Source organism: Misgurnus anguillicaudatus, chromosome 16 (genome assembly GCF_027580225.2).
Source record: "Misgurnus anguillicaudatus chromosome 16, ASM2758022v2, whole genome shotgun sequence".
Classification (NCBI taxonomy): Eukaryota; Metazoa; Chordata; class Actinopteri; order Cypriniformes; family Cobitidae; genus Misgurnus; species Misgurnus anguillicaudatus.
In genome coordinates this window covers 35,306,934-35,320,080 of record NC_073352.2, presented here as the reverse complement: position 1 = coordinate 35,320,080, position 13,147 = coordinate 35,306,934, and the positions used below count along the sequence as shown (strand labels likewise).

At 35.8% G+C, this 13,147-nt stretch overlaps 1 long non-coding RNA gene across 1 annotated transcript; it reads right to left on the bottom strand.

Moving 5' to 3' along the window:
* Window positions 1–4,487: 4,487 nt before the first annotated feature.
* Window positions 4,488–7,587, bottom strand: LOC129417756 (uncharacterized). Its single transcript, XR_012358054.1, has 3 exons — window positions 7,136–7,587; window positions 6,077–6,209; window positions 4,488–5,934 (listed from the first exon to the last, which is right to left on the bottom strand). It is a non-coding gene; the product is annotated as an uncharacterized lncRNA (long non-coding RNA).
* Between the last annotated feature and the right edge of the window lie 5,560 nt (window positions 7,588–13,147).

Genomic DNA, 13,147 nt, shown 5'->3' with positions numbered 1-13,147 from the left:
ATATAACACACAATAAAAATAATAGCAACTTGTACCTCTTTGATCTGTATATGTATACAGGAGTTACCAGGTAATTCTTATATTTGCAGGCTGTAAATTAAAGTGGTGCTTATTCCCCGCTTGTTCTGTGTATGTACCAGGAAACTCTCATATTTGCGTGCTGTAAATTAAAGTGGTGCTTTGTTCACCTCTTGTTATAAATGTTATAGGGTAAATACCATAAACATACAGAATATTGTTATTTTTATTTCAAAACAACTTATTTCAAAATGTCTTTAAAACACTATAATTAAGCCAACACTTAATGTTTATTATCACAAAACATTTATTTCAAATAAAAAGTCATGACAATTTTTCGTTGTTTTTGCGGCTGGCTTCCTCTGTTGGTGTTCTTGTCCACTCGGATGTTGAGTTGATGTCGTCTCACAAATGCTGTTCTGCATTACATATAAAAACATAAATGAAAGCCTTCAGTAAATGTTTCTTCACTGTGTCTTGACAGAAACTGAGTTTTCTGAGCCAGTTATTAACTTTAGGCTAACTTATGTGCTAGCTAACCTGCTGCTACAGTTAGCTGGCAACTTTCTTGAAAAAACATTGTTTGAAATGCTCGAATCATATATTAACAAAACCAGTTACTTTATCCAGCATGCGGATCCTGCTCACATCACTCGCAGCCGTACTCCACAGTGTAGAAAGTTTTTAAAACCTCTTAAAGAAATTTCACTTCAGGATCGCGTTCCAGCAAATCTCCTGCAGACGGCCTTGCGCTCTACACCTGCGCAGTACGCATGTAGTCGTCTTTTGCTTTAGCGGGAGCTGATATCTGCTGTTGTTTCATTCTGGTTTGCCATTGCATAAATTATATTTGGCTAAAATACTTGTTTACACATGTTGCAAAGTTTTATTCTACCAATGATAACATCTATTAAAAATAAACAAATAGCGTGCTGCTTTGTGGTCATTATTGTGTCATTTAAAATAAAAGTAAATAAATTGCAAAGCACCACTTCAGATATGTCCGCAAATGTAAGAGTTTCCTGGTAAATAGGGAATAAGTTGCTATTTTTATTGTACTTACCTTAAAAAAAAGATAATCACATTAAATCAGCGGGACTTTTGTTATTAAAAGCAAGTAATATAAGCTACTAAAATTGAAGTGATGTGCATATTTATTTGCCAATGTGGCTCGTAGACATTGACGGTATACAACATTCAGTAGTCAATGAAAAATTCACAATAAAAAAAATAATAATTTCCCCATAGACTTGACTAAGTCATACATACAACGTAATATTACAATAGGTACCCTGTTGTTTTAAAATACTTAGAGTATAAATAATTTATAATGCTTCATATTCTTACCCCCTTATTACCCCAAACTTAAAATATTGTTCCCTTATAACTACAAGTACGTACTGTAGAGGTACTCTGTTGTTACAAATAGATACGCTGTAAATACGTTTTAATTACGCGGTACTTTGCGGGTCGTAAAATAAAGTGTCACCACATGCTTTCTGTGTGCGTGTGTGCGTGCGTGCATATAGTTGATAGTTAAATTCTTGACATTTACATACATTTTGTGGTTTGCAGAGGCTGGCTTAAATAGCAATGGTAAACTAAAAGTACAGGGGAGAATTTCACATTAATGTCTGTTGGTTGGAATTGCTTGATGTTGGTTAACCCTTGTTTTGTGGCGATTTTTAAGGAGCGGGTCAAATTAACCCTTATTGCCTTTAATGCAATTCTCTAAATATCACATTATGAAAAACAAGAAGGAATTAGGTATAAACAGGACCAGTTTAGTATCAGTATCATGTCACACATTACAAACACAAAATGTTATAAAGTATGATTTTAGAAATGCATTTAAACACAAATTTTAGCATGTTTGTTTTAACAAATGTTGAAAATGTTACTGTAACGTTTATATTCACCATGGTTTCTTTTTCTTTTCTTTTAACATACATATGTTTAAAACATCCTAAATAAACAATTAATATTGCTGTGAAATGAAATGAAGCTTTTCTTTTCCTAAAAAGGCTCATCTTTTGTTCTTGAGGCTCATTGAACTAATTTAAGATATCACTGTTGACATGATGTGCACACATCAAGCATTTGCTTTCTGGCTTTTTGCATTTTACACAAATGGTACTTGTTTTGGTGTCATTTTTTTGGGGGGGGGGACAACTGTCATTACCTGTGTCCACGTCTGGATTTTCTGTGGGTCTGAATTCATCTGCTTTACATAGTATTTCATATACTTAATTTGTGTCTGCAGTTGCCTTGAAACAAAAATGTGGATTAAATTGACCTGCGAACACAATTATTTGCAAACACTTCAGAACATATCAGTGTATCCTCACTTTGCATTCATGTTCAAGGCCATAAATGAGAGAGAGTCACCAAATTTCAAGAATAAAATCACAGGTTAACTGTTTTTCTGACAGCTTAAAAATTAAAACGGGTCAAATTGACCCGGAACATAATATAAGGGTTAACCCTCTAGGCGCCACGGTCGACTTTTGTCGACAAGATGCGTCACTGAATGTAACTGCCGATTTTGTCACATAGGGTGTCAAATTTCGTTCATCCCCCCCTCCACTAGATGGCAGACATGTCATACTTTATACCCGACTCAGAAAAACATCATGCTTCTATACAAACTATTAGAGCAAGAGCGCATTGAAGTGCGCAACAGCAAAGCTAGTGTGCAAGTGAGTCATTTTATCAGAGCGATAACCTCAGCGAGTTTTTTCAATACATGATCATATAATGGCATCAAAAAAGCTTACCTGCAATGAAGTATTGGGTCTTATAATCGCTGACAATGATTATGAAGGGGAATATCTGCCTTCAGAAGATGCTGGTGATTCATTTAGTGACCACGATTCAGACGCGCCCCTGCTTTGCAATCGTGCGGCTGGACAAAGTGAAAGTGTAGCTAAGTTATACACCAAGCACATGATGAATCCTTTGCCCAATGTCAGTGGTGGGAATGTTACACGGGGTCGTGGCGTGTTACAGGTGTGGGGAATGAGGCTGGAGGTAATATGCGCGTCCAGTCTTTTTATCGTGCAAGCAATGTAGAGCGAGCTGCGTCTTCCCGACGGGCCCTGGGAGTCTGTCGGGCGAGCGGACGACTTCCAGTGCTCCGTCCCGTGCACACAATCACGGCGACAGTAAAGGCAATAGTCCAAGCTGTGCAAATTCTCTCCACTCGGGGCGCATGCGAGGAAGATCTGGCCATTAGTGATGGGTCGTTCGCGAACGAGCGGCTCTAAGAGCTGATTCTTTGTAGCGAACGAGCAGAGCCGAATCTTCAGACGCATGCAGGGGAGCCGGCTCTTCTAAGGGAGCCGAGCCAGAAGAGCCGAATCTATGAAAAGAGCCGGACTGCCATCACTAAAATGTAGAGCCAGTGCTTGAGCCGAAAGAGCCGAATCAAAGAGCCGTAGCAGGAGCAGAGGCGGAGTTACATTACACGGGGCAGAGGAGCCATTATGCATAACGTTAGTCTATCGGCGCGCAGATCAGTTTGTTTACTACCTACTATTTACCTGAGCATTCAGTATTGTGCAATATAGCATACAGAAGGTGAGGGACATTTTGGGGGGAAAGAAGTGCTGCATTTTATCATTCAAACATGTGACTTTTCATGAAAATTCAAGATGGCTGCCACATATGACGTCATAATATGCAAATTTAATGATTAAATTTTATTAATTTTTATTTCCCTCCATAAAGTGTTTCATCCTTAATATTTCTCTTATTTACAGAAAGTCTCTATCTCTTATCACGTTTAAGATATAGCCTTTTGAAAGTAACATGTCAAAATTAAATGTTTTAGGAAAAAACCTCTGGCGCCTAAAGGGTTAGCTGTGTGTTTTTTATTCTGCTGTGCATCAATGTTTTGTGCGTAAGCAACTCAATGTTAGTCATCATAATGATTTAATAATACATTTTCTTGTTTGTTTATTCATAATTTGGCCTCCCACACGTTTCCTCTTTTTGAGATTAATGAATGTCATGACTAATTCTTTTCTTAAATAAACATTTTAAACTGGACTTTATTTAAACATTACACGCTTGATCTATTCAAAAAGGATTACCTGTTTGTTTGAATAATGGCGTGTGAGATGAGATGTTTAAAAGCAGTCGTTATTTTTCACTATTTTTTGTTTGAAAGTGATTGCAGATTTTAAATGCTCTACACTGTTAGACATTTTCAAGGATTTTTACAGTAACCTACTGGCAACACTGTTGCCAGTAGGCTACTGTAAATAAGATTTACAGTTCTAAACTGTATTTCCATTTTACAGTATTTAAATGCTACTGTAAATATGTAATACAGTGTGCTACCGTAAAAAACCCAGGTTTAAAGTATACTACTGTATACTATACTGCTATTCTTTTTTTATACATTCATTTTTATTATATTTAAATTATTATATTAAAATGTTTAGATAAAATAATTTTTTTACATTTTAACCTACAGATACTGCTAACATTTAATTCAAAGAGACAATTTTAAATATTGAAACCTTTATTTAAAACAATACAAATACTTTAAGAAGTTGTGTGAAATTACATTTAAAACATACACATTTCAAATCATTTGCAGTAATACATTTAAAATAACACAAATTATAAACATACATACGTATAACACTGATTACAGGTTTAGTTAATCCAAAAATTATAATTTTATAATTTAAACAATGATTTTCTTTGGTTTTCTAGTTACAATGGGAGTAGTCTGTGACCGCATTATAAAATGGCTCCACATTATACGTGCTATATATTTCAAGTGTCCCAAAGACATACAAAAAGGGGTGATGAAAATATAATCCATATAATCAATTTTGACCCGTCATTTCTCTAAATAAGTAATGCAAGTAAACAGCTATACCTGATGGATAGGATGCTCACAGTCAAGTTTACTGTCAGGCCTGCAACAACCAGGATATACCAACAAAATATACACATCAGGAAGAATGTGTAGATGCAGTATTTGGAGTCTTTGGCATAGGACTTACACGCAATCATGTCTGCCTTTAGATGACTTTAAATTATGTCAAGTTACATGGAGTTATGCTATAATGATTTGGTGTTATACATTTTGCATCCTACTTTTGAAGCTAGAGAGGTGATCATGATCCACTACCACTGTAACCAGAAAACCCATAACACCACAAAATCAGCATCATAATAGCAAAATTAAAATTTTTGTGACCCTTCTATTTAGTCTAGTTAAGTTCTCTTAAAATAAAACTGGTTTAAAATGAAACAATGACTGTCTGTCTTTACATTTATCTTCACATTTACAGAAAAAGGCAAATAACAACAGTGCAATGCAAAGTATACATTTTTTATCAGCATGTGCATTCCCTTGTTCGAACCCATGGCGTTTTATGATGCTAACACAATGCTCAACCACAGAGAAAGGTTCTAAGAACGTTCCTTGAAAGTTCCCAAAGATCCCAATAACGTTATGAACGTTTTTGCTTGTAATGATAAAAAAACATTACATTCTATTATTTACAAACTGTTGTAAAACACATTCATAAAATATACTAAACATGTGTTTTAAACATTGTGAGTACATTTAACCATGACATTGTCTGAAAATAAAATGTAACATTCCTCTAACATTCAGACAATCAAGAAACATTCCTAAACAATTTAAAAACTGGACACTTTTATGTTGGCTTAACATTATTGGGACCTTTGGGAACGTTGTTAGAACTTAGAACTAGAGGAGATATACTCTTTAGCCTTTACTTACAGTAAATACAGTAAATGTACTTACCAACTTACAGTTCTGAATGCACATCAAAATGAATTGTCATAAGAAATAATACAGTAGCTTCAAAAAATACCAAACTTCTGGTATAAGATAATCAGTCTTGTTATAAAATAATCCTGTGAGTCCTGTAAGCAAAAGAAAGATGGTCATAATTATTTTGAACCACAGTTTTTTACAGTACTGTTTGTTACAGCTGTTAGTTAAGAAGGGAGACCTAACTAACCCATATATGCAGCACATACTGTATCTTATTGAGAAGTGTCTGACCTAATACAAGTTGTTTCACTCAAACTCTGTGAGGTGGTGAAGAAAGGATGGATATTCTGTTGTCCTCTTCATCCTCACTTGTCTCTCATTCCAGTTCTTGCAGTGTATTTTGTTACATCCTCCTTAATTTATCCTCCCAAAGAAATTAGACAGCAGAATTAATGCAGGGAAAAAAGGACATATTTAACACATTTAATACATGATGCTAAACATTCATATTTTTCAGTAAATACTGTTTTGAAATGATAACCAGAGTAGATGTACTGTACTCGAATCACTGCACCATGGCCACAGGTCTGTGTGTTAGGACTCGAGGCTGAATATTTACTGTACAGCTACATTGGCCTCAAAAGCAATTTAATACAAAACAAAAACACATTTTAAAACTTGATTTTATGCAAATTAGTTTTCAGCCTTTATGTTTAAACATATTCACATTTAATATATAATGTTTTTTCGATTGGCCACAACACACAAACAACATACGCTCATACATTGAAGTCGTTTGTAAAACTGTTAAACAAACTCTTATTATGTTCACATGGGACTTTCTAAAATGTTTAACGTAGTTTAACGAATTTGAAAGATAAAATTTAGTTATACACTTTATTAATAACGCATAATTTATGTAACAGGTAAAGCCAAGCGGATGAGAATATAAACACAACGTAATTTACACATTAAGAGTTTTCCTCCCAGCTTCATGTAATTTAGGGTACTTTGTTAAATATGCTTTTTATTAATAAATTATTCTCTCAGGTAACGTTATATACTAAATCTGATCTTTTCATATCATTGACGTATACATTAGGCTACGTTAAGCATTTCTTCATAATAGTTTTATAAAAGGAAAACACTAGCGTGTAATTTAATGCACCGCGCGTGCTCGTAGGCTTGCATACACATAGGATGATTTATTAATTGGTTTACACTGACTTTGGTAAACTAATATTACCGTTATACGTTAAGCAACGCGTCCGGTTAACGGTTTTAAAATGTCCCGTTCGGGTAAACAACAACCGCGGGTCTGATAATAAATAACTTATATAGATTTTTTACCTTGCTGGTCTTTTTTCATTCTCTCCTCTCGTGTATCTTCAACTGAAAAGCGCCGCTGTGCTGTCCCAGGGAAAGTCTTGTTTGAAAACTCTTCAGTTTATGTGCACACCTGAAATCAGTCCTCTGAACACCTGTGCTGCTACATGGTTCCTTAGCTAAAATAAGTCAACGCCTGTGTGTATACAATTGTCAAAAATGATGATTTTGAGAAAAATAAAATAAGGATTTGTGTGAATAAGGAAAATGCCGCCAAAAGACTGTTAGAAAATATACAGTAGCATACAGCAATTTTCAAAAATACAGTAAATTACTGTATATGATGTATGATGTCACAGAAAATTCCCAAAATGCAACGCGAATTACAGTTATGTACTGTATAAATAGTTTACAGTATTATACTGGGTGATATACAGTAAATAACTGTAAAAATTACAGAAATGTCTAACAGTGTATGTACAGTGATAAAAGCCTCATAAAGTATAAAACCAGGCTTTTTACACTCATCGGTTTAATTAAAAACAACTACTTTCAATGTAATCCTTTTTGACAAACTGTTGGCAGCCAGGCGTGTCATATGGTGGCATAAAATTATGATTCAAATCCAGAGTGACAGATAATCACAGTTTTTATTGTTGTTTTTTTAGAGATGTATGAATGCAGCGTTGACTGTAGGCTATGCTTATGCCCTTTTCAAGTCTAAAAATGAATAACAGTTGGTTTTAGTTTCAGAGCTTGTTTTTTATTTCTCTTTTCACTTTGGCAAACTATAAATTGTCTGTTCCACCTCTTGCAGAAAAAAGACATGAAATACTTGCATTTATTTGTGCTGTCTTTCTGAAACACTACACGTTCACTGATGTGTCATTTTTTACTATAGACCCTGTAAATATCCAGTGAGAGACTGGGGGAAATCTGAGCATTGCTTTACTTTTTCAAGTTGAAAAACTGTACTAGATGCTGCATTTAGCGATGGCATTATATACTGTTTTTAAAAAATGATTTTGCTTATGAAAAACAAAACTGAGGTAAACTGTATTTCAGATGTACAAAGATTTTAGAGTTGTGTGCACCAGGGGACCTCAATGCTACTCTCAAATCACATCATTTTACAATATTGTAGTGGTTAATACATTATGTTTTTTGAGCCATGGAAATAAGAACAACTCAAGATATTATAAGCATATGGAAATAGAAAAGAACAGAAGTTATAAATAAAGTTTAACAGTAGTATTTAGCACTGGCGAGGCTACAGGCTAGGCCTGTAAGGGCCAGGGTGGCACTGCCCACCCAGATTGACTGCTGGCCCACCCAGTCAGGAGATACTCAAAAAATGTTTGTGGAAGGCAGAAGAAATTACGCATAAATTATCGCTAAAGTAGGAGTGTGATAAGTAAGGAATAATTGACGATGGTGCTTCACGTCGTGCCGCATTGCACCTTGGGTGTGCATTATTTTCTTATAATTAAATGGCCCGGAGTCAATTATTCCTCTTATACCACGGTTACCACAAACATTGCTCTGGTGCCTATTTTTAAGACATTTGACAGGTTAGGTGTGCGGTTATCAGAAATTAATGGAACATTTCTCAGCCAATCAGAATACAGTATTCAACAGACCCATGGTATAATTCAGAAATAAATAACTATTTATATAGAAAGTTTATCATTTGCATGTGTTTCTAAACCTTGCAAATGTAATCATGCACGTGGTTTTAAACAATTTGAGTGCAAAAAGATGTTAAAGTGAGCTGTTTTCATTGCACACTCATAAGCACACGTGTTTCAAAAAGCATGCAAACATAGAAACTCTATGCGCTTGACAGGATACATACAGTACATACAAAGTGATGTTGAAAATACTTGGCAAGTACTCATAAAAACAGTCATGTTTTCAGAAAGTTCAGAAAGAAATCAGATGTGGGTGTCAGTATATGGATCCATGCTTATCCGTTCTTAAACATAAGCGTCGCTTCAGCACTATTCTGCCTCCTTAGATCACCATTAATGTTAAATGGGATTTTAATGATAAAATGTGCTATTTAAAAATCACATTTACCTAGTGTATTGTCTTACTAGAATGAATAATAAGCTAAAATAGCTATTTTAGTTAAGGACGATCTGTGAGGCAAGGTCGAATTTTGATTGGTCGCTAGATTAAGCGTGTTTCCTCAAACTAATGTTAAGTAAAATGTGTTTGCTACAAAAGCAAACACGAAGGCTACAAACATTTCACAATTTCAAGGTTGTATAGCCTATTGCATTAACTAATTTCACCATAGACGGAAATGGATTAAAAGATAACTCTTAAAAAATCCAGATCAAGAAGAAGTTAAGTTTTTTGAGGTAAACATTCCAGGATTTTTCTTCATTGAATAGACTTTATTGGGCCTCAACAGTTTACAGTTTCAATGGAGTTTAAATTTGCTCTAAGCAATCCCAACGGAGGCAGAAGGGTCTTATCTAGGAAACGATTGTCATTTTTGGCAAGAAAGTACTTTTAAACCACAACTTCTCGTTTTGCATCAGTTGTGTGACACGTCAGCGCGACCTTATGTAATGTGTCATCATGTCAAAGGTCAGGGATGCTGAGTAGCCTCACCACTGTTGTGCACCAATCTTATTTTTTAAGTCATATTTTTCTTGCCCATATAAAATGTTAGGTTGTTTTTAACCCCTGGTTGGGTAAAATATGGGCAACCATAACTGTTGGTTGAAATTGTCCTACTGTCGAAACAATAGGGTTGAATCAAGCAAGCATTTTGGCTTTGGTTTGGTTTGTGTTTGTCCATGTTACTTAACCATGGCTTGAAACATCCCAATAATCCCAAAATTGTAATATAACATTTGAAAGTTTCCTATTTGTTATAAGTTACCAATAACTGGTAAGAACTCTCTTTTTGATGTCCATAAAGATTTTAAGAAGTATTTAAGATTAAATTGATCACAGAGTAAATGTATGGTATGACTTGAATCATCTTTCAGATGTTGTTTTTTTAAATCAAAGAAAGAATGCATGCAACAGCCTTTATGGATTTCTTATTCGTTTAATTAAAGCACCGAATTAATTTGAATTTCAATGTCATCTTTGAAGGCTCCCTTAACATATGACTAATTGATACCTCTGGTACCAGGGCGCATTCAAACATTTCTTTCTGCTCGGATGAGCGAGAGAGACAGACAAAAGAGAGAGAGACACCTTGTTAATGCTCGAGGTGTCATGATTTATTTAATAGATGTAGCATTGCAATAAGGTGCTGTTTTGCATAAGAAAGAGATGCAATTGTGTTAGAGGTAAACAATCAGATATCAGATTGAATATGGGTAAGTGGTTAACAGGTTAAACCTCGCTGTAGGAAAATTCAATTCTTTAAGAGGAGCACAGAGCTCAGGTCTGTCCTTACACATCACGTATAAGGTTGAGATGTATTTGGAAAGGTTAGCTCAGTGACCTTTATGTCTCATTTTAAGGCCAGTGTGTGTGCAATTTAATAAATCAGAAAGGTCTATTGAAGCATCTCTCCATGACAAAACCAGGCAGATGTTTGCTCTATAACAGGTGAAAACAACTGGTGTGTGAAAGAAGAACATTACTTGCCTCTAACACGTCTCTATTGGCGCTTTTCCATTGCACCCCACGGGTCGGGTTGGATCGGGTCAGCTCATATTTGGGGGCTTTTCCACTGGTTACAGTAGACCTACGTAGTACTCAATATTTGTTTTAGCACCTTGGTTGAGATTCAAAGCAAGCAGAGCTGATACTAATATGTGAGGTGAAAACACCGTAGATCATTGATTGGTCTGAGAGAATCATCACTATCAGCGTCATCGCGAAATGCAGATTAGCTTTAGCTTTGTGCGTGCGCTGCTTTGTAGTACAAGTTCCCAAAATCCCTTTTAGTGGTGAAAAACATTCACAGGCTGTGACTCAGGAACACCATTTCAGTGTTTTATACAGACCTGTAGCACATTTGCCACGCAAATCATCTTTTTTGTACCACGTGCTCTCTGATCTTTGTGATGCCTCCTCCTATCAGCAACAATTGCAGAAAATTCAACTGCAAAGTTGTTTAAGAAATGCTTTTTTGGTGTTAAATAATGGCACAAGTACCACTTATTTCACAAGCGCAAATTGGAGTAAATCGCATTGCATGAATCATTTAAATAATCTTCTCCCATAAATTTTGTGTCTGAAAGGGGAAACTCCTAGAAATGCAAACACACATTTTTCAGCACTAATTATCCACTGCATGTCTTAAGTAAATACGACATTCATTATTTAAGGTTTTAGTTCAATGTGAATATTGTGAATACACGGTTTATATATTATTTATTTCACTCATATGTCTCAACCTTTTATATCATTTTAGTCTCACAAAGCAAGATCTGACCCCATTTTAACCCCATTGAAGTCAAACACACATAAGTTACACAAGTCATTGGCTGATGGAAGAACGAGTGAGAGATTGGTTACATCCCTAAACGATGTCATGTTTTGGATTATCTATTATACTACCTCTCTATTTTAAATACAAACTTTGAAGGTGGTTTCATGTGTTTAACGGAACCTAAAGTGTAATCTCATATACCCTTACATGTTACGATGTAAATAGTCCTCAGATTGTATATTATATTCTATTACCAGACGTTCATGCGAAATCTGATGTAAACAATAGACTATATATCTATATTTCACAGATTATAAGGATTTGTGGACAAAAATGGTCATTGGATGATTCACACATCTGAAACAGACTGGATTCGACTTGTGATCAACACAAAGGTAAAAAGTCATGTTTATTTTTGCATGTTGTCATCCGGCTTCTTTCACAAAATACTACATATGATGCTAGAACGTCTGTATCTCAAAACGGCTTTACAGGGGGTATGGCTTAGCTAAATGAGATGTAAATGAGCCCAACAGTAACAACATAAACAAGCGGCTTTCGTGGTCAACATGTAACTTCCGGTAAACTCCGCTAAGAATAAATGATAACAAAGTCATTTTAAAGTAGTTTAATTACAGTACATAACAAGCAAAATAAACAACACAGAGATTACCTAGGAAACCAAAACATTTGTTCTTTTTTGACGAGGTTTTTGTTCAAGAGTTCAGTTTAGTGACCAGTTATGCTGAGTTTACACCAACCGCGTTTCAGGCGTCAAAATCGCGTCTACCGCGCCCAGTTTGCCGCTTTAACACTTTGAATGCATTCGCGCGTGTAGAGCAGAGTAGACTCGCGGAAAAAGCAAACTTTTGACGCGTGTCAGAGGCAAGATCCGCTTCTTGTGGGAGGGGCAAGTGCTTTCGGACAATATCAAGCGTTCCCTCATGTTGAATGAGTGACACGGGCGGGGCTGCCTCCACAGCAGCAAACAGGCTCCTGATTGGTTAACGAGGCGTGAAATTCTGCCAAAGTTCAAATTTTTCATCTCGGGCGTCAGCCAGCAATTGGCGTCAAACACAAAATGCACAAAAAGCACCATTCACGCATACCGTGCAAAACGCTCAATTCGCGTCTTCCGCGCCGTGCCAAACGCCTCATCTGCGCTGCGGGACCTCAAGACGCGCGTCAACGCGTCTCCACATTGACTTAACATTGAAATCACTTGCGCTTCACGCCTCTACCGCGGTTGGTGTAAACACAGCATTAGACCATTAAAAAAAACAGAAACCAGAAGTAAAGTTTTGACCAGGTGCGTAATCACGTCACTGTATGTGTGTCCGATGAAACTGTCTATAATTGCAATGAAAACAGTATTTGTGATCAGGGGCACCACTAAGGTAACTTGGTAACTCAGAATTTCATTTGTTCTATTTATTTTAATTTCAAAGATTGAACAAAAATAATTCCCAAATGACCAAAAGAAAAAAACTCTTTTACAGACTTGAACCTGAAGACCCAAATTTATGTCTTATACATCAAAGTTTTAAATGACAAAAAATATCTGTATTTGTAACTTGTTTTGAGACAGGTAAAAATCACAAAATTACTGCCAATAGATCAATGTTGAC